The sequence below is a fragment of the Rattus norvegicus genome, chromosome 1 (genome assembly GCF_021556685.1).
Source record: "Rattus norvegicus strain SHRSP/BbbUtx chromosome 1, alternate assembly SHRSP_T2T, whole genome shotgun sequence".
Classification (NCBI taxonomy): domain Eukaryota; kingdom Metazoa; phylum Chordata; class Mammalia; order Rodentia; family Muridae; genus Rattus; species Rattus norvegicus.
In genome coordinates, this window is record NC_141534.1 from 209,022,487 (window position 1) to 209,049,993 (window position 27,507).

A 27,507-nucleotide genomic window follows, 5' to 3' on the forward strand; every position below is an offset into this window, starting at 1 on the left:
GTGAATAGGTGGGTGGGAGGGTGGATAGGTGAATGGGTGGGTGGGAGGGTGGATAGGTGAATGGGTGGGTGAGTGGATGGATAGATGAATGGGAGGGTGGGGGGTGGATAGGTGAATGGGAGGGTGGGAGGGTGGATAGGTGAATGGGTGGGTGGAGGGTGGATAGGTAGGTGGATGCACGGATGAATAGACAGCAGATTTAGATGATTAAACAGGTCAGGCAGATAGCAGTTGAGTAAGCATTGTCAACAGAGGATGCTGAGAAAATATGAAGGAAGCACCAAGGCCTTTGGCAGTTCCCTGTTTGTGAGTCCTTGTTGCACAAACCAGGTAGTCAGATGGCGGATGTTAATCCTACCAGGTGAGAATAAGGCCACTACCACACTTTTGAGCCAAATTTGAAGTAAGGTTGATTTTATTGCAGTGTACCCATGAACTGCCCAGCAACTGCCTCCTGAGTCAGGTTAAAGACAGCAGCAGCGATCCATTTCTTTGGCTCTTTTTAATGAGTAAAATCGCAAGTAATTGGAAAGCAGTTTTACAGAAGAGAGACTATGGAGCGATACAGAGATACAGAAGAATCTCAAACAAGCAAACCAAGCTCTGTGTGGTTGCCTTGTGACTACGAAGGGTCAGGAAGAGTAAAGGTATTCTCACAAGCAAGTCAGAATCATCTGTTGGGGTAAGTCAGGCTTCAGGAAACAGACTTAAAAACAGCAACTCCGTTCTTGGAGTAAATGGAACTTAGTGTTAAGAATACAGCATAATGTCTTCTGCCTTCAAAATGGAGTTGGGCAGGTTCCTCAAGGGTCGGCGGTGGATGTCACCACAGCCATGAAAAGAAGAGCAGTCTAGGTCAAAGTCTCACTTCACAAAGTTCCTGGCACAGTTCTGCAACTTCTGGCTACGTTCTTTGGCTATTATTAGATTCCTGGACTGAGCTTGGAAAATTTCCCCAGTTAACTTCCTATTGTCTTAGTAATAACCACCCTTCCAGGTTATAGATGGACTTGCTTTTGTTATTCCAGAATGGTAGATTTCTGAGGCAGATTAAAGAGATGGAAGGCAGAAAAACTGAGGTTTCCGTCCTTGGATGGGACCATGTTTATCGATGCACTTGGTAAAGGGGGTGACATAATCTACCCCTCACCCCTGGAAGTCGAGCCCTCTGTAACCCTTTTTTAGGGGTGAGAATGACCACGCCCAGGAGTTCACTTTTCCTCCTGTAAGCGCTCTTTAGGGAACCTGACTGCAAGGGAAGCTGGGAAATGTCGTCATTTAACAGGAAACCCAGATTCAGTTCTAAGCACCCAATCTGTAACTCCAGCTCTAGGGAATCCATTTCCCTCTTCTGGCCTCCACTCCCACTGCACACATGTACTTTACAGGCAAACATGCAGGCAGAACATGCCTACATAAAAAATAAAAATAAAGATTTTTTAAAAAGCTCAACTTCTATCTCCTTTCCAGATTTGAGGATGGGACATGGGAGGTTTGCAGATCTTTTTGTCCCTCCTCCCAATGTGGCTACATTTAATAAATCACTTGCTTTCTCCGTTTAATTTGGCGCTTATAATTGGCTTATTCAGGGCAGATGGCTGCACTGACTTAGGACAGGGTTAGGGGTTAGAGTTGTGTCCCCCCAGGTTCGATAACACTCAATTATGACAGCAAGCAGGCACCTGGCAGAGACTCAGAAGTGCTGCCCTGGGTAAGCAGCTGCGCAGCTTCACTGGGAAGAGGCTTCTGGGAAAGAAAAGTACTTTATCTCATTAATCAGAATAATTCCTCCTAGCTCCTCTTGGTTAGCTTGGTCTCCGCCCCAGACCAGAGAGTAGACTTTAGAGCAAAACCCAGATACCATCACCTTTTCATATGCTAATTCAGATTCCAGGAAAGGGCAAAGCTGATGTTTACATTTCTAGCGTCTCCACGGAACCGGCAAGTAAGGGCCAAAGCTTTAATAGCTTGAGGCAACTGTAGCAATAACAAGGAAAAAGAAAAGCCCTGATTAGTTGAGCACTGAAAACACCCCTACGATATTTCCATAACTAACAAGACAAATCCAGTATCTCCTGCTATATTTGCATAACTACATTTTCTCTCTCACCAGTTGGAGTCCCCCTTGCTAATGGGCCTAAAAGATGAACTGAAGGCCAGAGAGGACATGATTGCTCAATACTTGTGAGCCAAACAGGCAGCCTGTCTTTGTTGAAACTGACGTACTCTAAATCTGGGCAAGAGTTTTCAAAGTTAAAACAAAACAAAACAAACAAAACCCTGGAGGAGAGTCTGAGTTTTCAGGCTTCCTAGTCTCCCTTCTCTTTTACCCAGGCACTTTCTCTGTGTGTGCACTTCCACGTCCCTGATAAAAGCAGTTCTTCACCGTCTGACTCCGTATGCTGTCTCGGAGATTTTCCCAGCTGCTACCTGGCACATTTGAGATTTTTTTTTTCCTGCTGTTTGGCTGAGGCCTGCCCCACTAGCACAGCGGCAGCCATTTTGTTCCATGCCCACCAGCTACTTCTTTTTTTTTTTTTTTTGGTTCTTTTTTTTTCGGAGCTGGGGACCGAACCCAGGGCCTTGCGCTTCCTAGGTAAGCGCTCTACCACTGAGCTAAATCCCCAGCCCCACCAGCTACTTCTTATTGTTGCTGTGACATGCCTGCCAGTCACTGACACAGAAAAGTAAGGACTCAGAGCAGGGCCATGTTGAGCTCATACCCTGTTATAGTCTGTATGTTATGAAGGTTTGCCAATCTTAAGAAATTCCACAATTATAAGCTTCACATAGAACCCATCAAATTAGAGGTCAATGTGAACTGTTGTGTCTAAATTGGCTTGACTCAGAGCTGACCAGCGGGCAGCACTTCCAGCACCTGTGTATGAGCTCATTTTGGGTTTTGTGGCTTTAGCCTTTATAAGCTGGCTCTGAGAAATGTCCAGTGCACAGCTTTGAGCTGTTGCCCTGGTCAATCAGTCTTGGGGTGTACGTTCAATAAATCATCCCTATTTAACTGAGATTGGTGTACGTGTGGTTTATGGGGCAACTGGACCCCAACAGTTTATTTATTTTTCCCTCAACACAAGGCTTCTCTGTGTAACCTGGCTTTTCTGGAACTTGATTTGAAGACTAAGCTAGCCTCGAACTCAGAGATCTGCCTGCCTCTCCCTCCCAAATGCTAGGAATAAGAGCACTTACCACCACCACCTGGCCTGCTTTTTAATTCTTTAACTAACAAATTAAATGAACCTAATTAAGACCCTTTAGACATAATGGGAGACTAGGAGTTAGACCCCCTGGTAGGCAGAGAGAGAGGGAGAGGGGACGTGTCTAGCTAATAAAGATGACAAATTTCCATGATGGCTAGCTTCTTCCTCAACCTCCTGACTTGAGACAAAAAGGTTTTATCTCCCACCCACAGGATCCCCTCTGAAGGACTGGCTGAGCGAGTTCAAGGTCTGATCAAGACACTGTTGTGAACCAATAAACTGGCCAATCCTAAAGTAGGAGAGAGGAGTGTTAAACCTGAGAATCAAGAGGAGAAAAGACCAATTAATCCAAGCTGTATTTTAGGGTGCACTCAGGAATGGCCAGCTGGCTGTCTCACCCTAAGTAAGGATTTAAGAGAGCAGTCCCTGGGGCCTTGTGAAGTCCCTTTATAGGAGAGGGAAGGTGTTAGCAGGCAGAGAGAGTTAGTTGTTACTCAACTGGAAGGAAAGGAACCAGAATAAGGATTACATCTTATGAGTGGGGTTGGGAGCAGTTTACAGCAGATCTAGGAAACGGGATCTCAGTCGTAATTACAAATAGAAACCTTAATTTGCAAGGACTTAACATAGATCAAACAGAACCTTATTCTTTAACTATAAACAGAAACCTTAACCTGCCCAGGAGCAACAGGAACTTCTCAGTTACAAACAGAAACCTTAACATGCAAGGACTTAGCACAGGACAGACAGATTCAGAATTGTCTTAGTGGCAAACAGAGCCCTTAACCTGCAAGGTATAATGTTGGTATTCTGTCTAAGCTCCACCAAGCTACCTGGCAACAGCCAAATATGCTCCGCCCCACAGTTACCTGGCAACAGCCAGCTGTGCCTAACACTATATAAAGGGTTGCTTGCCCCCCTCCTCTTCCTCTTTGCTCTTCTCTGTGCCCTCTTCCTCTTCGCCCCTTCTCTCCCCATCCCCCTCCCCTCTTTCCTCCATGTGCCCATGGCCGGCCTCCTTTGTTCCTCCCCTCTTCTCCTCTTCTTCTCTCGTTAAACCTTTCCTCGTGGAGCCATGTTGGTTTGGTGTGTTCAGCCTGGACACAAGTGGAGATTTAAACCCCAACATATATGTACTGGGTACTTTTCTGTGTCAACTTGACACAAGCGAGACTCATCAGAGAGGAAGGAGCCTCATGAGATCCAGCTGTAAGGCATTTTCTCAGTTAGTGGTGGATAGTTAGACGTTGTGGGTGATACCTCCTGGTGCTGGTAGTCCTGGTTTCTAGAAAACAGCAGGCTGAAAAGAAAAAAGAAAAAAAAAAAAAACTGCTTTAGGAGGTTGGGGATTTAGCTCAGCGGTAGAGCACTTGCCTAGCAAGCGCAAGGCCCTGGGTTCGGTCCCCAGCTCCGAAAAAAAGAAAAAAGAAAAAAAAAAAAACTGCTTTGGGCTGGAGAGATGGCTCAGTGGTTAAGAGCACTGACTGCTCTTCAGGAGGTTCTGAGTTCAAATTCCAGCAACCACATGGTGGCTCACAGCCATCTGTAATGAGATTTGATGCCCTCTTCTGGTGTGTCTGAAGACAGCTACAGTGTACTTATATATAATAAATAAATCTTTAAAAAAAAAAAAAAGAAAAGAAAACAGCAGGCTGAGCAAGCCATGGAAGCAAGCCAGTAAGCAGCCCTCCTTCATGGCCTCTGCATCAGCTCCTGCCTCCAGGCTCCTGCCCTGTTTGAGTTCCTGTCCTGACTTCCTTCAGGATGAACAGCAATTTGGAAGCATAGCCAGAATAAACTCTCTCCTTCCCAACCTGCTTTTTGGTCATAGTATTTCGCTGAAGTAAGAGAAACCCTAACACAGTATAGCGTTCCTGTTTTGGCCACACATTTACTGCTCGCAAGGTATATTGTTCCTGTTTTGATCTCATAGGAGGAAAACTTCTACGTTTTAAAGGCCTCCAGCCCTCAGGAAGACACTAGGTTTTGGGCTTTCCCAAGTTCCCCTTCTGCTTTGCAGAGGGTCTGTGCTCTGTATGCACGCTTCCTCCCCCTAATAAACATCTTCTTTTAACTACTGATTCTTCCAGTGTTGAAGATTTTTCTGCTGCTACCTATTACACTTCAGATATTTTTTTCTGCCTTTTAATTCTTTTGCTGGCAGAGAAAATGAGTCTGACCAAGACCCCTAGATTCTATCAATAACACCACCAGCTGGGTAGCTTCTCACTCAATTCAGTCACTGGGAAATCAAAGAAAGAGGGACCAAGCTTTCCACAGTAAATTGTCCTTTAATGAGAACAACAAAGGACAGCAGTCTCTCTGGGGAAGTGGAGACTCTATGCAAGGCACCAGGGCCTTGGGGACTTTATGGGGGGTAAGGGACAGGGAGAGAAGGGAACTTTGGGAGGGAAGAGTCTATCGGCAGGTCAGTTCCCTTGCAGTCTCAGAGTGGTAAATACATTAGAGATTGGCACTTGATCTCATCAAAAAGTTTCTGGGGGGCTGGAGAGATGGCTCAGTGGTTAAGAGCACCCGACTGCTCTTCCAGAGGTCATGAGTTCAATTCCCAGCAACCACATAGTGGCTCACAACCATCCGTAAAGAGATCTGATGCCCTCTTCTGGTGTATCTGAAGACAGCTACAGTGTACTTATATATAATAAATGAATAAATCTTAAAAAAAAAAATCGGGGTTGAAACATTCTAAAAAAAAAAAAAAGTTTCTGGGATCCTAAGAGCCCACAGGTGTTCTCAATCAGCCAGGTCAACTTTCTGGAGTTTCTCAGCCCACCTAAGACTTTAGGTTCTCAGCCCTTCAGAGATTGCAACAGGTGAGGGCTGAGACCAGAACACTAACTCCCCACATACATATTCACTTCAGATGCCAGTGACAGCACCTGGCCATGACCCCACCCATGCTTCTGGATGGCAGGCCATACATTCAGACACCCTTCTTGAGTCAATTCATCTTCTCAAGTCTCCCACAAAACTCCAGGGAACACTTTTACTGACCGGTTTATTGTAAAAGATAGTTTAAGAGTTATAACTATTTTACCTTTATTTACTTATTGGGGGACAGTGAAATCATGCTACATGTTGTGTCATAGCCTTGGGTCATGAGGAATTGAATCAGGTTGTGCTTGGTGATAGCCCCTAGCTGTAAATAATAGCTTAGTCCCAGTCTGACCATTCAGCTTCACTCGAAAAAAATATGTCTACATATCAAAAACAGCCCTCCTTGATGCCAGTCAAACCATAAGGTAACTTCCTGGTAGTTAGGCATACATTCATGCAGACACATGTTCACACACATGTACATACATCTATACGTATATACATACATCTTTACATGCCCCCCTGCTCCTTTAAATGCACTCAACCTTCATCCAGAGGAAAGGCCGGGGCCCCTCGAGGTTCCAGCAGAGCAGTCTCTGCCTGTTGAGACCAAGTCTGCCTCTCCTCCTGTTTTCTGGCATCTGGTACTGAAACCCAGGGTCTTTTTATGCTCCCCGGGCAGCATGTTCTCCTTCTTTCCTCTGCAGGATCATTCCTTTTGGAGAAAAGACATCCTCTGAGCTCACTATAGAGGCTAAACAGCCACCGGTTTTGACCGGTTTTGACACTGGACCTCTTATCTTCGGGGACTCTGCCACCATAAGTTGTGCAAGTCTCACTGATTGAACCCCCTTTTGAGGACTTTACTCTGTATAGACCCATCTTGACCTCAGTCCTCTGCTCTCCTATGAATCAACCCCATCCATCTTCCTCTGGCCTCTTCCTAACTCGCTGATATCCAGGCTGGAAGGACTTTGCCATTTGGTCACTGCCATTCATGTACCCAAATTCTGCAGGACAAAGTAAAGCCTGTGTCTGACCAGATCCTAAGTTCCAGGGGCTTCTCACTCCTCCAGATCACAAAGGTGGAGGTTCTGGAAACCTCCCACATTTAACTCTGTGGTTCCCCTGAATCTTAGGAGTGTGGGGACAGACCCTCCTAATACTCTGATCACTTTCCTCTTTCCCTCAACGTGGGAGACACATAGACAGTGGGATTAGGCACTCCACCAGTCCTGCCTATCATTTCAAATTCAAACTAAAATTTTTAAAATGGGATCTAAATTATCTGTCCCAAAATATTTTCCCTTGGTTTGTCTTTGAGGAAATTTTAAAAAGCTCTATCTTAGCAAACTCTAACCCACCAAGCCCATTCAATTATGCACTCAAATGTGGCCTCAATACTCCCTCAGTAATGGGCATCACTGGCCCCAATTTGGAACTTGTGGTTTTGACATTCTTACAGACCTAGACAACTTTCTCCTACAGAACGGCAAGGGGTCCGAGGTACCCTATGGCCATGGCTTATTCCCCCTTCATGCTCACCCTTCTCTGTGATTCCTGCTCTGCCGCTAAAAGCCTAGACCCAAACCTGACCGCCACCTCCAATTTCTTGGCTTTTGATCCCACTAACGAACCTCCATCCTTCTCTGCCAATAGCAATGCCCTATTGCTCAACCCTTAGCTTACTCCTCAGAAACCCCCAGAATTTTATCAATTCCCACCCTGATAAAATGTTCTGTCAAATAATTTTGAGATGTTCTGCCACATACCTACATAACCAAAATTCCTCTGGAAACCCCCCAACTCTTGAAAGCTCCCTCTCCCCAGTCTTGTAGTTCTTGAGCTAGATAAATCCGACTTTCTCCTTTGTTCAATTCTGCTCTTTCAAACCCCACTTTAGAGAGACAGCCCTGTCTGGCAGGAAATAAAGCTTGCTTAGTGTGATGACCTCGCCTGGGCAGCGCAGCAGAGCTGGCCCTGTTTACACGGGTTGCAGAGGAGTCAGACCAGATAATGTAAGAACAGAGGAGCCCAGCACCACTCTCTCCCTCGCCTGCTACAGCACTGAAGAGAGAAGGCCCTGCACCTCACCTGGGCAACACAGTGATGCTGGTCCTCCCGGTGTGGGTGAGGGTTTGGCTGTCCTCACAGGAATGAGAGCAGGAGAGCTGGCGCTGCCCCTGCCAGCTGCAGCAGTGGGTGAGCTCGCCAGGGCAGTGTAGACAGTGTGAGCGCTGTGAGTGTGGGAGAGTTGATGGGCTGATCAGCTCAAATGCCACCAGGGCCAGGTTCAGGGCTTTCGGTCGCCCACCCCAACATCTCCCTCGTCTGTGAGCTGCTGCAGCATGTGAAGGGGCTGGTCCTGCAGATCCAGAGCTGCAACATCTCCATGACACAGGATAACAACAGGATATCCGATAGATCCAGTATTGATAGTGTAGAGAAGCCAGGGGCCTTGAACCAGACCAAAGACTCGTTGCAATGAACATTTGCAAGTGGAGAGGTATGGATGGAGGTGTGTACTGTGGGACACACTGAGATGTATAACAGCTTCCACAAGATTTTCTTTTCTTTCGTGGAGGAGGGGAGGTTGAAAGAGTAAAGAATCTGTCCGAGGGGACGGGGAGATGAGTGGGATTGGGGTGAAGGATATGAAATTTGGCAAGAATCAATAAAAAGTTAACCAAAAAAAGGCGAAAAAAAAATCTAGGGGCTAAAGAGATAGAAAAATTGGGGGGTTGGTGCTCTCTCTTTACTCTCACTGAGTGGGATTAACAGAATATATTGTATCCTGACCTTTACCCTCACCCAGGATGAAAAGGACCGCATCTGGAAGGCAGCCCAAGACCACACTGATAAACTCCATCAATAAAATGACACCCTCCCCTCAGGGAGGAGACAGTCCCTTTGAGGGACCCAAGCTGGAATCATCAGCACACGGGCACTGGGACAGAACACCTGCAGCCAATTATAACATATTTAGCTGAAGGCATGCAAAATAAGTCAGCTCACTCTGGAGCTGACTTCACCATCCTAAAAGAGGCCACTCAGGGCCCCAATGAAATCCTGCTCTTAGCCCACTTCACGGGAGCGGTAACAACGTGTACTAACGTGTAAGTCAATGCCTGCCCCACCGACCCCCAACCCCCGGCCCACGCAGGGAGCTTCGTTACTCCATGTTCATTTCCTGGGTCATGCCCCAGGCATTAAACACAAGCTCCAAAGATTACAAAAGAGACCCCTAACTCCTCAAAATGACTCCTAGACATGGTTTTTAAGGTTTTTAACAACAGAGAGGTTGAGGCCAAAAGGGAAAGGAAAGAGATCACAAGACTACAAGACAGGAGAGAATGAATGCCAGTTCTAATTCCTGGCAATGACTCTCAACAAAACAGCCTATCTCATCAACCGATGTCCTAAGGAAGCAGGGTCAGCCCCCACCCCCAAACACACATACACACACACACACACACACACACACACACACACACACACACATACACACACGCGCACACACGCCCACACACGCACACACATCTTGTTTTCAATGCAATCACACTGGCCACTGAGCTATGGAATGCCCTAGCCTACAACCTTCCAAGGGTTGCTCCAGTAATGGAAAATGGGATCGCTGGAAGGTGGATTGGGTGTTGGGTCGCCATGGTGTCCCCATGACTTCTCTTGACATTCCTCAGCCAATCCCTTGGACCAGTGAAAGGGCTTCAGTTCTTGGCCCCTGGATGGATGCCACCTTGGCTCATCAAAACTCAGGGGGAACAGTACAGTGGCTGGTAGAATTCTCTCTCTCACACTTTCCCATACCGACACAGGGCTTCTTTCTCCTTGTTCACGGACTGGCATGGGCCAACCAAAACTACTACCTTAGCAATAATAGCAATCTCAGGAATCCCCATGATCCATTCTGTACATCCGACTTCGTTGCCAATTTGGCAACATAACCTTCACCCATTGTTTTACTCTAATGCCTCACCTATGAGGACCCAGACATGCTGCGTGCCTACCCAACAAGTCACCTGGACAGTTTTGCCCCAGGGATTCCGGGACAGCTCTCACTACTTTGACCAGGCCTCACAAAAGGACCTCAGCAGCCTAGATTCATCCCCTACTTTCCTTCTCCAGCATCGAGATGACATCCACACCCTTCCTTGACTCTCTAACCTCTTAATACTCCAGGGTCTACTAACACAAGGCCCAGATCTGCCAGCTATCAGTCACCTACCCCAACTTCTCAGTCTCACAAGAGGGGAGAACTGTACCCTAGGGCTAGAGGAACTCCTCACCACTACTGGGGTCCAGCTCCAATGGGGTTCACATCCCAAAGAGGAGGTGTGGAGTCAGCAAGGAGGGAGACAGACAGACATGATCCGAGGGTAAATCAGGAGAGCTCATGTGTTTATTGAAAACAAGTTTACACATTTTTAAACTCTCTATTTGCATAGTAGCTTAATTACGGGTAATGTTGAAAGCAGGCTTATTAATTCCAAGAAATATATGATCTTTCCACAGACTGTTTTTAACCTATTTTAGCCCTATTTTCCAACATCCAGAATGAAAGAGGTCATCAACCTTATTACCATATTTTTTCTTTGAAGCAAAAGCAGTAAGTTCCCCAAGCATCTAAGTCCCCATTGTTTAATGAGGTTCAGTAACCCCACCAGGTGCCCCTTTTCCATTTCCTCTCGCAGGCCCTCAGCCTTTGCGGTCAGCCTTTGTGGTCAGGGGGGTGCCAGACATTGAGTCTTGAGAAACAAACCCATGAGAGCAGCTCTCATTCCTCAGAGACATGCATGAGGTAGCGTTTGCACCAGGTAGCATAATAACATCGTCTCCTAGTCCTGTTCCTTTGTGCCTCAGTCGCACAACACGGCCCGTCCTCCTCCTGAGCTCCCTAAGGGAAGGTCCTGGCATCTTACTCTTTTTCCATTGGCCAAACCATCCTGATTCCTTCAGTGCCTGCTGCTGTCCATGGCAGAGGGGGACCAAGCCAGTCTACCTTCTCATCAGGATCTGCTTTTCATGGGGCACACCAGCCTCGCCATTCCTCCTGTAAGTCCCATACCAGGGAGTCAATGCTGGGCACTGTTCTATACTTACTAACTGAACTCTCGCCTCAACTGCCAAGGCCTCAGGTCTGGGTCCATTGTTTCTCTCGATTGTGTGCTTTCACCCTCCAGACCGAATGCACCCAAGAATTTCTGGCACCATCTTTCAGTGAGTAAATTTTTAACTTCTCTATGCTTGGTGCAAACAGTGGGGCACAATAGGGATTCCTGTGTAGGAGTAGGCAGAGTGATCACTCTGCGTGGTTCCACTGCGGCCGAGACCTTTGCCAAAGAGTGATTTTGTTTAGAGAGACTGCCATTGTACACACCCTCTGCAAAGCTCACACAAAATATCCTGAAGGAGAAAAGTGTAAGGAAACTCCCTTAACACACAGTGACAATCATCAAAGATGAAAGTCAAGGATGGTAGAGAATTATTATCCGTGATGTCGATGTGCTGGACCTTTGTCAAGCAGCAGTGGTCGTCATGCGGTCCACACCACCCGCCTCACAAACCAAGTGTTAACTTCTTGCATTACTAGGCCTCTTTAACGTCTTCCATATATGGATCCCCAACTTCCCCCTCACTGCACAGCCTCTTTACGAAGCCACTAAGGGACGCCTGGAGGAGCCACTCTTGTCTCCCAAGCCCTTGTTTGTCCCATAAACCTGCTTAGATCTGGTCATTCTCATGCCTCTATGCTAGCTCTTCCAGACCTACACAAGGCCTTGTCCTTTCACATTCACATACTAACCAAGGACAAACCTTTACAATACTCTGCCAAGGCAGGGGTGGGGGGAGACACACATATTGCCCCATAGCCTATATCTCCAAACAGCTACACATCGTGACCAAAAGCTGGCCACCTTCCCTCTAGCACCTTAGCTGCAACTGTACTACTTGGCACTGAGGCAGAGAAAGTCTGGCTTCACAGCCCCCTCCTCATTCTCAGTACAGATTTACCAAAGCTCTCATCAGTCACCATATTTTTCTAATGCATCGCTATCTGGGCTACGGCTTCTCCATGCTTACTTATTAGAGCCCAACCTTGTACATGAGTCATCCCTCATCCCCACAACTCTCCTCCCCAAGAACTCTACATCCTCACATCTCCTCAACAATGCTCATATCTTTGATTACCCTGCAAAAGCCCCAGATTGAAAGTGCCCTAAAACAAGCTCCTTTACAGAGTAAGATATGCTATATTTCAAAGGGATCCAACTACAGCAACAAGCCTACATACTAGAAGCCAAATCCCTACGCCCACACAACTTCTCAATAGCAGAACTAATTGTTCTCATGTGGGCTCATGGAAGTACACTTGTTTCCAACCTTACGTCAATATATCCCCTGACTCCAAATATATCTACAATATAATACACTCACTCCAATATCTTAATCTTGAAAGAAAGAAGCTTCTTAACTCAGAAGGGAACTTACCTCAACCAAGAATCACCTGAGAAACAGGTCTCTGAGCACCGGGGCTGTTTAGGCTCTCTGTAAGTCAGTAAACGATTATCATAACCAGTTAATGTAGGGAAGACCTCCTGTCAGCATGACTCTTCCCTGGGCAAGGGATTCTGTACCATCTAAAACAAGGAACGTGAGTTGGGCACTGGTTTGCCGGCATTTATTACTCTCTTCTTCTGACTGTGGACATAATGTGACCAGATGCTTCAAGCTCTGGGTGCCTTGACTTCCCCAAAGTGAAGGACTGTAGCCTGGGACTGTGAACCAAGATGAACCCTTTTTCCTTGAGTTGTTTCTGTCAGGGTATTTTATCACAGACAAAAAACTAAGGCGGGGTAGTAACTTTTTCTTCAACGTATGTCTTACTTAGGGTTTCTGTTGCAATGAAGAGACACCATGACCACAGCAATTCTTATAAACAAAGACATTTAACTGGGGCTGGCTTGCAGCTCAGAGGTTTGGTCCACTATCACCATGGCAGGAAGCATGGTGGCCTGCAGGTAGCTGAGAGTTCTACATCTTGATCTGCAGACAGCAGAAAGAAGCAGTGAGCCACTAGGCCTGTCAAGCTTCTGAGACCTCAAAGCCCACCCTGTAGTGACACACTTCCTCCAACAATGCCACACCTTATAGTGCCACTGCCTGTGAGCCTATGGGAGCCATTTTCTGTCAAACCACAAGGTAGAATTGAGGAATTTTTTTTTAAAGATTATTTTTATGTGTAGGACTATACTGATTGTCTATATGTCTGTGTACCATGTGTGTGCCTGCTGCCTGGAAGAGGCTATCAGGTCGCCTGACACTAGAATTACAGACAGTCGTGAGCCTTCCTTTGAATCTTGGGTCCTCTACAAGAACTCTTAACCACTGAGCCATCTCTCCAGCCCTTGACTTGGGGTCTTTCTTCTCTGTTCTTGAAACAGGGCCTCATTTTGGAGGCCAGGCTAGCCCCTAACTCGCTATCATCCCTGCTCAGCCTCCCAACTGCTAGGATGACCGGGCTGAACCACCACATCCAGTTCCTGGTAAACGCTGCTTTTGCTTGCTTGTTTGTTTACTGAGTCAGGGTCTCCTGTATCCCTGGATGGCTAGGTAGCTGAGGTTGGCATTTACACTCTCGGATTCCTGTCCATTCACCCTGTATTGCTGGTATTGCAGGGGTCTGCTCCCACTCCTGATTTATGCAGGACCAAAGATGGAGCCCGGGATTTTGTGCCTGTTGAGCCAGCACTTCAACAGCTGAGCTACAACTCCAGCCCCAGAAGTTTTAAGCATCTTTGTCCTAGGGTGTCAGTTTTCTTTGTACCCTGTTTATGGTTTCTCGTCATATAAATTTCTAGCATTTCATAACCATGTGCACTCCTCTGGTCTTTGTGGTTGCGTCTGGTCTTTAAATGTTCCTCAGAAAGGCATGCCTTAACGTTGAGGCTAGGGAGTTCCCTGGGAAGCTTGTGCAGTCTCAGCTTTTGTGTTCAGATCCCTGACCCGTTGGGGTTCTCTTGTGTATGGTGTGAAATACAGATCTCACGCTGTCCCCCCAGCCCCCCAGCCCTGCAGCTGCTCCGGTACCATTCACTGAAGAATCTACATTCACTTCACACACTTGCCTCCTGTGTCTGAGTCAAATCTGAACTTCCTAGGTTCTCTCTGTCCCATGAGCCTATGGTGGTGCTGACCTTTTATGGCCTCCTCCTCTTACTTAGCCCTTGTGTCTTCAGCTGCATTCCTGAGCCTTCTCAATACAGGGCCAATCTGTGGGGCAGCCCGAGCTGCCTGAGCCTTTCAATGGTCTTGCTTCACTTCTTAGATCTAGGAGCAGATTCTGAGGATCCCCAGGGGGAATCACTGATCCATCTGTCCAGAGGCCCGCTGTCCAGGGCTGGCTAATCTGTAGGCAGCCAAGCTCCACTCCGGTTCTTCCACCGGCCCTGTGGAGAAAGGGGTGGGAAGCAGGACACTTCCCCCCAAGCCTCCATTCAAAGCCAGACAGTGGGCCCAGTGAGGAATGCTTCCCGGCAGCCAGATCTCCAGAGGAAATTTGAGGGAGGAATGATCTGTTCTTCTCTCATTCTGGACTGACTAGAGTCTCTCCCTTCCTAGGTCCTCGTTTCCCTCACAGACACCAGGACCTAAGGAACTCTGCCTTTTCTCCTGAGAGACCCCTTACAAACTGTGTTTGAAAACTGGAGTGATATGAAGCTTATCCTCATCCAAGTAACTTTTTAACCTTTCCAAAAGAGAGTTTGGAACTATTAATCTAGCCAGAGGGTCTCAAGCCACGCCATCCCTCACAAGCAAGAACTAAAAGTCTGTGGTCAGGGCAACCTTGGCTGTGGCAGAATACATAAAACACGGAGAAAGACTTTCAAACAAAACAAACAGAAACTCAAGCCTTCCTGACTTCTAAACAAGAGTCTCGTAGTGACGCAGGCTTCCAGGCTGCAGCTCGGGCTTGCCGCCAAGAAACCAGCTCCAGGCCAGGCCCTGTTGGTCCCAGCTCTACAGGGCAGGAAACAATCTCTCCTGTGCACATACCAGTGAGTCCATCCTGCCAGGGCCGCGTGCCAGGCCTGAGAAGCGTGAGCCACAGCAGCTCTAAGCGGGAATCAGGAGGAGCGGTTTGTTCTCCTTGACCAAGTTCTGTATTGTCACGTGTTTGGAATAGTCCTCCATTACAACCCATTTTGAATTTGTGCTGAAGAAATGGAGTTCAGGGACTGATGGCTCCGTGGTTAAGAGCACTGCCTGCCCTTCCAGAGGTCCTGAGTTCAATTCCAAGCAACCACATCATGGTGGCTCACAACCATCTGCAATGGGATCTGATGCCCTCTTCTGGTGTGTCTGAGGACAGCGACAGTGTGTTCACATACATTAAATAAGGAAATAAATCTTTAAAAAAAAAAAAAAAAAGATCGGAGTTCAAGCCAGGTATGGTATAGTGACTCCGGCTTGTAATCCTAGCGGGATGATCATAGCTGAAGGGCAAGCATGAATTGCATAGCAAGACTCTGTCTCAAATACAAATAAATAAAGAACATGGAATCTCCTTGGGGTTTGGCTCACTTTAGGTTTCCTTGCACAAAACTTCTCCCTGGGACATTTATGGATATCAGGCTGTGAGGCCTTCCATAGTCAGCGGAATAGTGAATTTTAGGCTGTGCTTTGCCCTGGGAGACTACATTTTACAAAGCATCATTAGGCTTCACTGTGACACAGACACAGGACAACTGTGTCTCATCTGTGCACATACACACACTCCCAAACCTGTCCGGCATCAGTCATGAGGATTAAAACAAGTTAAAGACCTTTGTTGGGCTTTCAAACCGGAACCCCTAACCCTAACCCTGGTAATATATAGGCTGTCCCACTGGCCTGCTCTCAGGGAACTAGCAACTGCTTACATTAACACCTGCTGCCGCCAGGTGTGCCAGCTGCAAGCTGCAGATAAAAGGGCCCGCCAGCACCTGTGCTCTCTTTCTCTCTCTGCTCCCCACCTCCCAAACCCCTGCCTGCAGCCTGACTTCCCTCACCCTTTCTCTGAAACCAGTCAGAGTTATCTGAGAGCTGCCCCAAATAAACCTGCTTCTCCTTGGGTCTCCTTGTCTTAGTTCAGGAGGTACCCGTGGGCTGGCCTGCTCCACCATGGCACGGGCTACCCTGTTCCACGTGAATTGACTTACTCCATCAGAGGAGAAAACCTATTAGCTGTGTATGACCACCCATGACCGTATCAAAGCAGATCAGGATTACATGGACACATTAAAACCATCTCAGGAAAGCCAGACTGGTTGGCTTACTAAACACGGAAGATGAACCAAAGGATGTAGATCGTTCACCCAGTTCATGTTAAAATAAGGGACAAGTAACACTGTGGTAGCCCCACTAACAATTGCTCAACCATCCAATGTCTGTATGAAGGAGCGGATAGAGTAAAAGTCTGCCCCTGCGGCTTCAGCTCAGTATAGTCCCTGTTGCTTGCTTGGTGTCCTTTTGAATTACCACGATGGTCTGGGCTGGTCTTGAATTTCCTGTCAACTTACCTCAGCTCTGCACCTGGGTGCCTACAGCAGCTCTCTGAGTTCCATAAAGAACTCTCTGAGTTCCATAAAGAACTCTCTGAGTTCCATAAAGAACTCTCTGAGTTCTTATCAAGGGGCTGGAGAGATGGCTCAGCAGCTAAGAGGACAGATTGCTTTTTCAAAGGACCCAAGTTTGATTCCCAGCAACTATTTCAGCCAGCCACAACCACCTATAACTTCAGCTCCAGGAACATTTGATTCCTCTGGTCTCTGTAGGCACCTGTACTCACACGCGCGCACGCGCGCGCGCACACATACACACACTTAAAAATCATAAAATTAAATTTTTTTAAAAAAATTATCTAACCAGCTGGGCCCAATGGTGCACACCTTTTATCTCAACGCTCTGGAGGTGTGGAAGAATCTCTGTGAGTTCAAGGCCAACTTAGTCTCCACAGTGAGTTCCAGGATAGCCAGAGCCATATTGTGAGATTCTATCTCTAAATAAATAAATTAATTAATTAAATAAAGGGAAAAATTCCTTAGCTAACCACCAGAATCTTTCTTGGCATCCATGTCACCTTGCTGTCTCTACCTTCGGTAAGGTGTTTTTAAACTGTGACCTATAGTTAGTTTCATAAAGTGCAACACATGTGCTAAATTAATATTAGGAATTAAGATTCTAATACAGGCTGGGAGTAATGATATATGCCTTTAATCCCAGCACTGAGGCAGCAGATGCATGAGGATCTCTAAGTTAGAGGCCAGCCTACTCTACCTGAGTTCCATGCAAGCCATGGCTACATAGTGAGATCCTGCCTATAAATAAATAAATAAATAAATAAATAAATAAATAAATAAATAAATAAATAAATACAAACAAACAAACAAATTTGAATAAAGGAACTTGTGAACATCATGACCATACTGTCAAGAGAAATCTGGATTTCTATAAATTGTAGCCAATAAAACCAATTAACATAGTTTGTGGACCTATTTTTATTCAATGGACTCTGCTGTGGAAAAACACAAAGATGGCCTTATTTCTGATGTAATGTGCTTATTTTGGATCTTAGGAAGGGATTTCTACTCAAACATAGACTTTTTTTTTTTTTTTTTTTTTTTGGTTCTTTTTTTCGGAGCTGGGGACTGAACCCAGGGCCTTGCGCTTGCTAGGCAAGCGCTCTACCACTGAGCTAAATTCCCAACCCCAAACATAGACATTTCAATTGCATGTCATACAGGGTCAATCCGATCAATAAGCTACTTCGTTTTCATGCTGGGATTCCACTCTACACCTGACCTGGGAAGTCCCAGGATCCTCTGGGGGCTACAGTCTGTGAAGGAGGGAGCTAGAGGAGAGCATGCCCAGCCTGGTGGGTAGGTCTTCACAGTATGGGAGACTCAGCACAAGGTCGAATAGTTACAGGAAGGAGAGGCTGAGCCTGCAGTGACAGACAAGGGCAAGTGGCCTTTGTCAAATTTTGGTGAAGCCGGGAGGGTTCTACCTATCTGGAACAGCTCAGGGACAGTGTAGGCCATGCCCTGTGGCTTCCTTAATCCCTAGGTTGACTCTTTGCTGGATATAAGAACACTGCTAATTGTTTAACAATAGAAAAACCTAAGACTGTTATTAAATTTAAACATCATCAGGATGTTCGCATGATGGAACTGTTTTTTCTGAGGTGTTTGGGGTCAATGGGGTTTTCGTTTGTTTTGTTTTGTTTTTACTTTTTCTTAAGTAGAAGTAGACTGGGACTCAGCCCGCCATCAGGGAAGCTGCCTCTTACAGCAGATGGGAACTAACACAGAGACAGACCTAACACAGCTGGACAATGTACACAGAGTGAGAGACCGTGGAGTGCTCAGTCCTAAACAGGATGTCTTCGTCAGACCCCCTCCCCTCAGGGCTCGAGAATCTACGCGGAACAGTAGACAGACAGATTTAAGAGCCAGAGGGGACGGATGACACCAAGGAAACAGGCTAGTCCTAGCAGGTCTCACTCACGTATGAACTCTCGAGACCACGGCGGCCTGCAGAGCCTGTACAGGGTCGAGCCACACAGGGTCCCAGCACTGAGAGCAACAAAGGTCCCATCTTAACCAAGAAGCTGTATCCACTTGGCATCTGCTTTCAAATGAGAAATCAATTTCCTCCCATAAGCCTAGAGGGAGAGAGATGAATAGATAGATATAGATATAGATTGGTACAGGTATAGATATAGATGACAGAGATAGGACAGAGATATAGATCACAAATAACAGTAGGCCCTATGCTCAGCAGTAAATGGCCAACACAAAAGGGACTCAGTGGAAGTGCTTTGCTGAGGCATTTTTGTCCTATTGGTCTTTTGTTTGTATAATATGATTTCTGAATTTGTGGTTTTATTGGTTTTATTTGTGTCTGCCTTTTAATTGTTGCTTTTGGGGGGGGTTGTTTTGTTTTTGTTTTTGTGTTTTTTGCCCGTTTGTTTTCTAAAGAGAGAGAGAAAGAATGTAGAGTTGGATGGGTGGGAGGGATTCCAGAAGGGGAAACCATGATTAGAATATATTGTAAGAAATGTCTTTTTTTTTTAAATCCAAGAATAAATAAATAAAATAAAAGTGGAGGTCACGGGGTTGGGGATTTAGCTCAGTGGTAGAGCGCTTGCCTAGCAAGCGCAAGGCCCTGGGTTTGGTCCCCAGCTCCAGAAAAAAAAAAAAAGTGGAGGTCACAGGATGGTGACCACAGGGCCTCGGGGTTGGTCTTGTGCGCTGTGTAATGTGTGCTGTGTAATGTGCGCTGTGTAATGTGCGCTGTGTAATGTGCGCTGTGTAATGTGCGCTGTGTAATGTGCGCTGTGTAATGTGCGCTGTGTAATGTGCGCTGTGTAGTGCGCTGTGTAGTGCGCATTGTATTTTTAGATGCTGAGTTCTGTGCCCCAAGATCAGGTTACAGTCTATACACGGGCACTGTATTGACCAATGCGCTGTGAAGAATGCCCCCAATAATCTTTGATTGAGTAATTAAAGGCTAGAGCCTCTGACTGGGCGGGAGAGAGAGGAAGGTGGGACTGGAGATCAAGTAGGGGGTTTCAGGGTAGGGACCATGAGAGGCAGGACAGGGGATGTGAAGAGAGTCACCATGAGGCAGGGTGGACCATGAGACTGGACCATGAACATGTGGCCAAGAGAAGCTCCCACACACGAAAGACAGATGCAGTTGGCAAGTAATGGGGGTATTTATTTGGTTATTAATAGCCTAGCCGGGTTATAATACTTTCAAAACCTGTGTATCTTAGGCTTGCAGCCTGTCAATAAATTCTGACATCTCTGAGTTGTTTACTTAGTAGCTAAACAGGAGGGAGTGGGGCAGAAATAATAGACTGTTCTCTCCTATCATGTGGGTCACAGGGATCTGTGAGGCCCAAGTACTCTGATGTGTTGAGCTATCTGGTCAGCCGAAAGAGAGAGAGAGAGAGAGAGAGAGAGAGAGAGAGAGAGAGAGAGAGAGAGAGAGAGAGAGATAACCAAAGTAAGATGTGCTCACAGATTTATTTCTTTTACTTATTATGTTTTTTTAAAAAAGCAGAGCCCGGGATGACCTTGAACTTCTGATCTTCCTGCCTCTACCTCCCAAATGCTGGAATTAAACATGTGTATTGCCACACCCCCTTATACTGTTCTGGCAAACATACCAAGGGCCTGGTGCATGCTAGGCAAGCCTTTGAGGCAATGAACCATGAGTCTGTGAAGGAAAGCCATAGCTCGATTACGAATAGTGACAGTAAGCTCTAGGGCTGACATCAAGTGATAAGGAGTGACCTGTTAGTGGAAGAAAAAGGTAGCCGCAAAGCGTGTGTTCACTTCCGGCTCTGGGTACTTCACTCAGCTCAGTTAGTTAACTGTTAAGCTTAGTTACCTCAGTGGCCACAGCAGTTTTCTGCTTCAGTGTGCAAAGTATATGGTTCCCAAGAGACATTGTGGTTTCCTGCCTGTGAGCAAAGAGGCCAAAGAGGCCTTTCGAAAGTTACAGCCCTGGGGAGGCCTAAGTTTGAAACAACTCCCTTCCCAGCTCCCCTGTGGGAGCTACCACATTGCCAACTGCAAGGGCTTCCAGTCTGATATGGACCCTACCTGACCCCAAGTTAACAGGGAGTTTGCCAGGTCCTTGGAAACTATCAGAAGACAAGAATCTTTGAGTGAGAGCCAAAAGATGTGGCTCCCCCAATCCCAAGAGGAGTAAGTCAGCAGCATACATGGTCACAGTCTAGACTGACCCTTCAATTGGTGTGACCTTTGGCCTAGGAAACTCTGCCCACTGTGCTCAAGGTGGCTGAGCAGAGGAAGGCCTCATGTAATAAGCCATTCCCTTTTCACCTTAAACCCCCGTGTTATGAAAAAGCCACTTCCCCTGAATTGGGACCCGAACTGGCCTCACCAGGTCACTTTGCCATCTCTAAAGTCTGAGCTGGACTGGTCACTGTAAAATCTAGTGCTGTGTCAGAATTACCACTCGGTACAGAGACCCAGGCACAGGTGGGGCACATGAGGGTCATAGCTTTCTCTTGAGAGGCTGCCAACTGAGGTTTTCCTTCCCTCCAACCTCCCACAGCAGGGAAACTGGTACTGAGAGGAACCCTGGCAGCATCCGACATGTGTTCTCCCGAATCTCTAGAACCAAGGGCAGAAGCTGTGTCCAGACAAACAGGGTGGACATTCTTCCTGGGAGAAAAAGGGTGGTGCTGCTTCCTGTACTCTGGGCCCTTCTTTCTCTGTAGAATTAGAGCGCCGTGGCCCTCACCCCTAGCCCTAGCCCTGGATCCCTCTCAGCCTCTTCCCAGCTCCCATGCTGTACTCCCCCACAATCCCAGGGGGCCTCTTTCTGCCCCTCCCCATCTTCAGAGATTCCCCACCCCCGGGTCCGCCCTCATTGCTTGGTCACCTAACCCCATTCTCCAAGATCTCCCTCCCCCCTGGCGAACCCCCATTGGCTTGGTCCCCTTCCCAGCCAGCCCCACCCTGCAAGCACTGTCACTTCTCGGAAGAGAGAACGCAGGAAGTTGGGAAGCAGCCAGTCTTCTGTCCTCCCACGTCCCTACATGCCCGGGTGCACTACAGTTCTCCAACTCCAGCCCCTCACCCAACCCCGTCCTTATCCAAACTGGTTTGCTCCCTGTGTCGCCCCTCCCTTCCTTTGTCTCCGTGTGTTCCCCACACATTTCCACGCACCCCTTCTTTGACCTACTGCGCAATTGCCAGAATGCCCACGTTGTCCCATCCCCCTGCCTTCCCGCCCCCACGGACCCTGTCCCTTCCTGTTGCCTGGAGACTAGGGAGCCTCTATACTCGAGGATACTGTGGACATACCATCCCGATATTGTGCACCAGGCGCCAAGCACATCAGAAAACGTGCCACCCACGTCCAACACCTCTACAGAGCACTCTGGCTTCCTAAACGCAGTCTGACGGAGATCCTGTCCCGGGGCGAGGCCCTGAGCACTCCGGGACCCAAACGGCGGGTCTGCGGCGCCACCTGGTGACCATTCTAACAACACGGAATTCGTGGACAGAGGGACAAAGCCCAGCGGGGCGGGAGCAGGCGGTGGGGGGGGGGTGTCGAATGGGGGGGGGGTGAAATTATTCAATTTCAAGAAGGGGCTGCCCCAGTAGCTGTCCCTTTCAGTTCCGCAGGACCCCACGCGCCCGCATTTCGTCCAAATGTCCACTTCAGTTTTCTTCCAAATGTTAGGCATTCCTGGTTGTACAAAAGTCAGGCGCGGTAACTTTAGAAAAGATAGGGCTGTGACTTGGAAGAGAGGTCCAGGTCCTGCTGGCCCTAAGGTCTGGAGCAGAGTGGTCGGAGCTTAAGTCTAGAGAGGATACAGTCAGTCATAAAGGCAATTTGAGGGGCTGGGGATTTAGCTCAGTGGTAGAGCGCTTACCTAGGAAGCGCAAGGCCCTGGGTTCGGTCCCCAGCTCCAAAAAAAAAAAAAAAAAAAAAAAAAAAAAAAAGGCAATTTGAGCACAAGTCCCCCAAACCCACTCACTCATCTCCAGGAAAAGAGACCCACCTCCACAACAGTTTAGGGACAAAACAGAAAAATGGGGCCAGTGACAGGTTCTAGGACAGAAAAGGTCCAACGTTGAGCCTGGAAAAATCCCAAAATGCCTAAGTCAAGAACTGGGAAAAACAAAGCTCATAAAGACTGATTATATCAAAGTAATGCAGAAGTCAGACAAAAGAGCCCTCTTGTGGTCAGAGCTGAACAATTCCAGCATCAAAGATAAGCAAGTGGGGGCTGGAGAGATGGCTCAGCGGTTAAGAGCACCGACTGCTCTTCCAGAGGTCTTGAGTTCAAATCCCAGCAACCACATGGTGGCTCACAACCATCTGTAATGGGATCTGATGCCGTCTCTGGTGTGTCTGAAGTCAGTTACAGTGTACTTATATATAATAAATGAATAAAAAAAAAGATAAGCAAGGGGGAGTCAAAAGTATGGAATTAATTCCCATGAGTCCGGTCTGCGTGGCTACATCAACGCATGGGAAAGAGGATCCAGACTCTCACAAAGAACCCTACGCCAAGTAGGTTCCAGCTGAGACTTTAAACCTCCACTCCTTCCCATTCCTCTCGCAGAGCTGAGCAGAGGTGATTGCCCTGAAGAAGACGACAAAAGCAGAGCTCTGTCCATATCAGCCCTGAGCCACAGATTGACAGTGAGGACTCCCAAGGAGGTGACCTGGGGACATTGCTTTTGGTGTTTTCTTTCCCAAGCCCCCAGTCTCAGTCCCATGAGGGAAACAACAGACAGCGATGGGGGGAGGGAAGCCCTTGCACAGACTGACCAGCCTTGCTTCTAACCACCTGAGTCATCAGTGATAGCCTGTCATTGCCTGAGGAGTTGTGACTCAGTGTCATGGAATACGAGTTATGGAATAACTCAGTGTTATGGAAGAGCCTGGACAGATACCTGGGACAGAGGAGAGCACAGGAGGAATATGAGGAAACTGGGGGAACATGAATTGATCATGCACTTTGGTTAAAAATACTGTCTTGGCCTGCGTGGTGGCACTGGTGTTAGGGCATTGGCTGCACAAGCGTGAAGCCCCAAAAGCCAGGCCTGTAACCTGAGCTCTGAGGGGGTGGGAGGCAAAAACCAAAGGATAGCTGTGGCTCAATGGCTAGTCTAACAAAACAAAAAAACAAAAACAAAAAACAAAAACAAAACGAAACAAAAAAAACAGCCTCCAGGTTCGCAAAGAGATCTTGTCTCAAGAGAAAAATACAGAAATGACAGTGGAGGACACTTGATGTCTTCCCTTGGCTCTAAGTATGTGAATACATGCACTCTTACACATACGTACACACCACATGCACACACATAGGCCATATGCATACACCACACACAGAGTAATGCACAGCAAAACAAAACTATGGCTTGAAACTCTGTACCAAGTGCTCGGAATTTCTATATATGCAATGCTACCCTTAAAAATTGTTACTATTGGGGGTGGTCTATGCATCCCCAGGCTGGCTATGCTGAGGTTTCAAGTGTGTTCTACCCTTTGCCTTGATTCCATTTTATTATTATTGTTGTTGTTGTTGTTTGATTTTGTTTTCCAAGACAGGGTTTCTGCATTAGCTCGCTATGTAGACCAGGCTGGCCTCAAACTCATGGAGGTCCTCCTGCCTCTTCCTCCTAAAGGCATGTGCCACCACGACCTACTGTTTTTGTTTTGTTTTGGTTTGGTTTGGTTTGTTTTGTTTTGGTTTGGTTTGGTTTGGTTTGGTTTGGTTTTTTGAGACAAGCTCTCACTATGTAACTCTGACTGACCTGGAATTCGCTCTGAAGGCTAGCATGGCTGCACAGGCTGGTTATCAGTGTCAACTTGACACAAGTGTACCAGAGAAAAAGGAGCCTCAGTTGAGAAAATGTCTCCATGAGATCCAGACGTAAGGCATTTTCTCAATTAGTGATTGATGGGGAGGGGCCCGGCCCATTGTGCGTAGTGCCATCCCTTTGCTGATGGTCCAGGGTTCTGTAAGAAGGTAGGTTGAGCAAGTCATGAGAAGCAAGCCATTAACCAGCACCATGGCCTCTACATCAGCTCCCGCCTCCAGGTTTCAGCCAGGTTTGAGTTCCTGTCCTGACTTCCTCCAGTAATGGACTGTGATCTGGAAGTGTAAGTCAAATAAACCCTTTTCCTCCCAACTTGATTTTTAGTCATGATACTTCTATCACAGTAATAGAAAGAAACCCTAAGACACAGGCCTTGAACTCACAGACATCCGTCTGCCTCCACCTCCCAGGGTCTTAGATCCAAGGCATGCATCGTCACACTTGGTTCTCAGTTCCACTTTGTAAACTGCTACACAAATGAATTTTGTGTTTGTTTACCCAACCCTCCACTGTTGGGCTCCCAAAGACGTTTTTGGACGACCCTCCCAGTTCATAGGGCCCTGAGACTGATTGACAAGGGACTTTTGGAAGCCCTCAGAGCTCTGGTAATGCTGCCAATGAAGCAGAATGCCAGTAACGTAAGACCAGAGGGCCTTCACCTCCCATGATGAGGGACGGCGGGGAGCACATTGGGCAGTGGTTAAAGAAACAAAGAACCAGGCATAATGACACACACCAATAATCCCCATGCTCAGGAGGCTGAGGCAAGCAGATAGTTCTGAGCTAGAGGCCATACAGCATGGTCTATAGAGCACGTTCCAGGCCAGCCAGGGTATCAGGGGGTGGGGAGCTAGGGGAGAAAGGTTTGGGGTGAAAGTACAAGAGGTAAAGTTATGCAAGAACAGGGACCTGTGTGTGATCTCTTATACATAGCAAAAGCTGGTTGTGGCACTTGTCTGCTTTCAGCTCTGAGGTAGCTGCAGTACAACATTCTGATCCAGGTTCATCCGCCACCAGCTAGCTCCATCACACTGCTCAGTTCAACCCCAATGAAATCCAAGTTGTGTACTTGAGGTGCACCGGAGATGAGTTTGGCGCCACGTATGCCTTGGCTCCCAAGATCAGTTCCTTGGGTCTGTCTCCAAAAAAAAAAAGTTGGTGATGATACTGCCAAGGCAACCAGTGACTGGAACGGTCTGAAAATTACAGTGAAACTGACCATCCAGATTGACAGGTCAGCGTTGAGGTGGTGCCCTCCTCCACCTCAGCCTGATCATCAAAACTTTCAAGGAGCCACCACAAGACAGAAAGAACCGGAAGAGCATTAAACATGACGAAAATGTCGCTGTTGATTGCCTGGCACATGCAACACTGGTCTTTAGTCAGAGAACTTTCCGAAACTATTAAGGAGATCCTGAGCAATGCACAGTCTGTAGGCTGCAATGTGGATGGACACCCTGTGATATCAATAGTGGTTCCTGTGGGATGCCAGCTATTAATGAGCAACAAGAGAAAAATATTTCAGTAAAAATTAAAGTTTAAAAATAAATAAATAAATAAATAAATAAATAAATAAATAAGCAAGCAAGCAAGCAAGCAAGCAAGCAAGCAAGCAAGCTGGGTGTACCATGTTTCTAATCCTAGCAGGCAGATTCAATGGTCAGCCCTTCTAGATGAGTTCCAGGCCAGTGAGCGACACTATCTCAAAAGACAAAAGGAATGACAGCTGATATTATCCTCTAGTCTCCACATACGCATTCAGATGTGCACAAGCACACACATATAACACACACACACAGGCGCGAGCATGCGCAGGCACACAGGAGCAGGCGGGTGGGCAAACTCAAAATGACTGTTATAGACATCTTTGCTAGCTACTTTATAACAAGATAAAAATGCAGCCTGCTAAAGTTTCACTCTCTCCAGACCAACTAGAGTTACATGGTGAGACACTGTATCAAAATAAATAAGTAAATAAAAGGAACTGGGATAAAGTGTAGTGCACAATTGTAACAGAAGGAAGGAAGGAAAGAAGGAAGGGAGGGAGGGAGGAAGGAAGGAAGGAAGGAAGGAAGGAAGGAAGGAAGGAAGGAAGGAAGGAAGGAAGGAAAGAAGGTGGGCAAGCAGGCAGGTAGGCAGGCTGTGAGTTTGGGCCAGCTTTGGAGAAAGAAACCTACCCCCAAACTTAACCTAGTTTCTTTCTTTTGTAGCCCTGGCTGTCCTGGAACTTGTTCTGTAGCCCAAGGTGACTTTGCTCAGATCTATCTGCCTCTGTCTCTCAAATGCTGAGATTAAAAACACGTGCCGCCACCACCTGCGCTAACCTAGTTTCTTAGAAAAGTATTCTCTTATAGCAATTCAGTAAGTAGGAATTTGCTGGTCAGCTTGGACATTAAAAAAGCACCAAAGAGTTCTGTCCTTAGGGCATAGGAACAGGCCCCAAGAAGTTCAAGATCAGAAAAGCAGGTGGATACCCCCAGAACTGCAGAATCAAGGTTCTGGAGACTCACTGACCAAAGTGTGGTCATGGGCAATAGCAAGTCCAGGGGATCTTCACAGCTTACATCAGAAGTACACGGACAAGACAAAAGTGACCTCATCTTACCCAGAAAGTACCTGGTTTATCTCAAGCTGGCAACAATGACACTAAGCGCATTGGCACAGATGACACCAAGAACCAGTTGGGAAGTAGCGCTACCCTAGTGGGGTTTGCCTGTTTATAATTTGCCAGAAAACTTGGTAGAGAAAAAGAAGCCAGAGTTACTCAGGGCACCATGGCAGTGATAACTCGAAATGCCTGCAGCCAGGGCAAGCTGGATCCACAGAGAGGCAAAGGTACTTACTGCTCACTGCTCTGGAGGCCAGAAGTCTGAGATTAGAGTGCAGATATGGCCAGGTTCAGGATTACAAAAGCTTCCGTCCTGGCTGCTCAGAGAGTACACATTGTTAAGTTGTTAAGGGTGGGGTGGGGATTGAGCTCACTTATAAAAGACCAGGACCAAGCCGCTGCCATCACC

At 47.1% G+C, this 27,507-nt stretch overlaps 1 protein-coding gene across 11 annotated transcripts in view; it reads right to left on the minus strand.

Annotated features, from left to right (window-relative positions):
• The window catches only part of Ifitm6 (interferon induced transmembrane protein 6), a 40,201-nt gene extending 18,149 nt beyond the window's left edge, over window positions 1-22,052 (minus strand). For 2 of the 11 annotated variants that reach the window (XM_087561383.1, XM_087561354.1), the window contains exons 1-2: window positions 21,956-22,052; window positions 1,868-1,977 (exon numbers count right to left, since the gene is read on the minus strand). The gene's annotated coding sequence lies outside the window, so the exon portion shown is untranslated. Of the gene's footprint in view, window positions 1-1,867; window positions 1,978-4,472; window positions 4,513-6,595; window positions 6,766-8,144; window positions 8,590-18,614; window positions 18,772-21,955 lie in introns of those variants that run through there. The other 9 variants (XM_087561377.1, XM_087561331.1, XM_087561394.1 and 6 more) reach the window with 7 other exon arrangements.
• Between the last annotated feature and the right edge of the window lie 5,455 nt (window positions 22,053-27,507).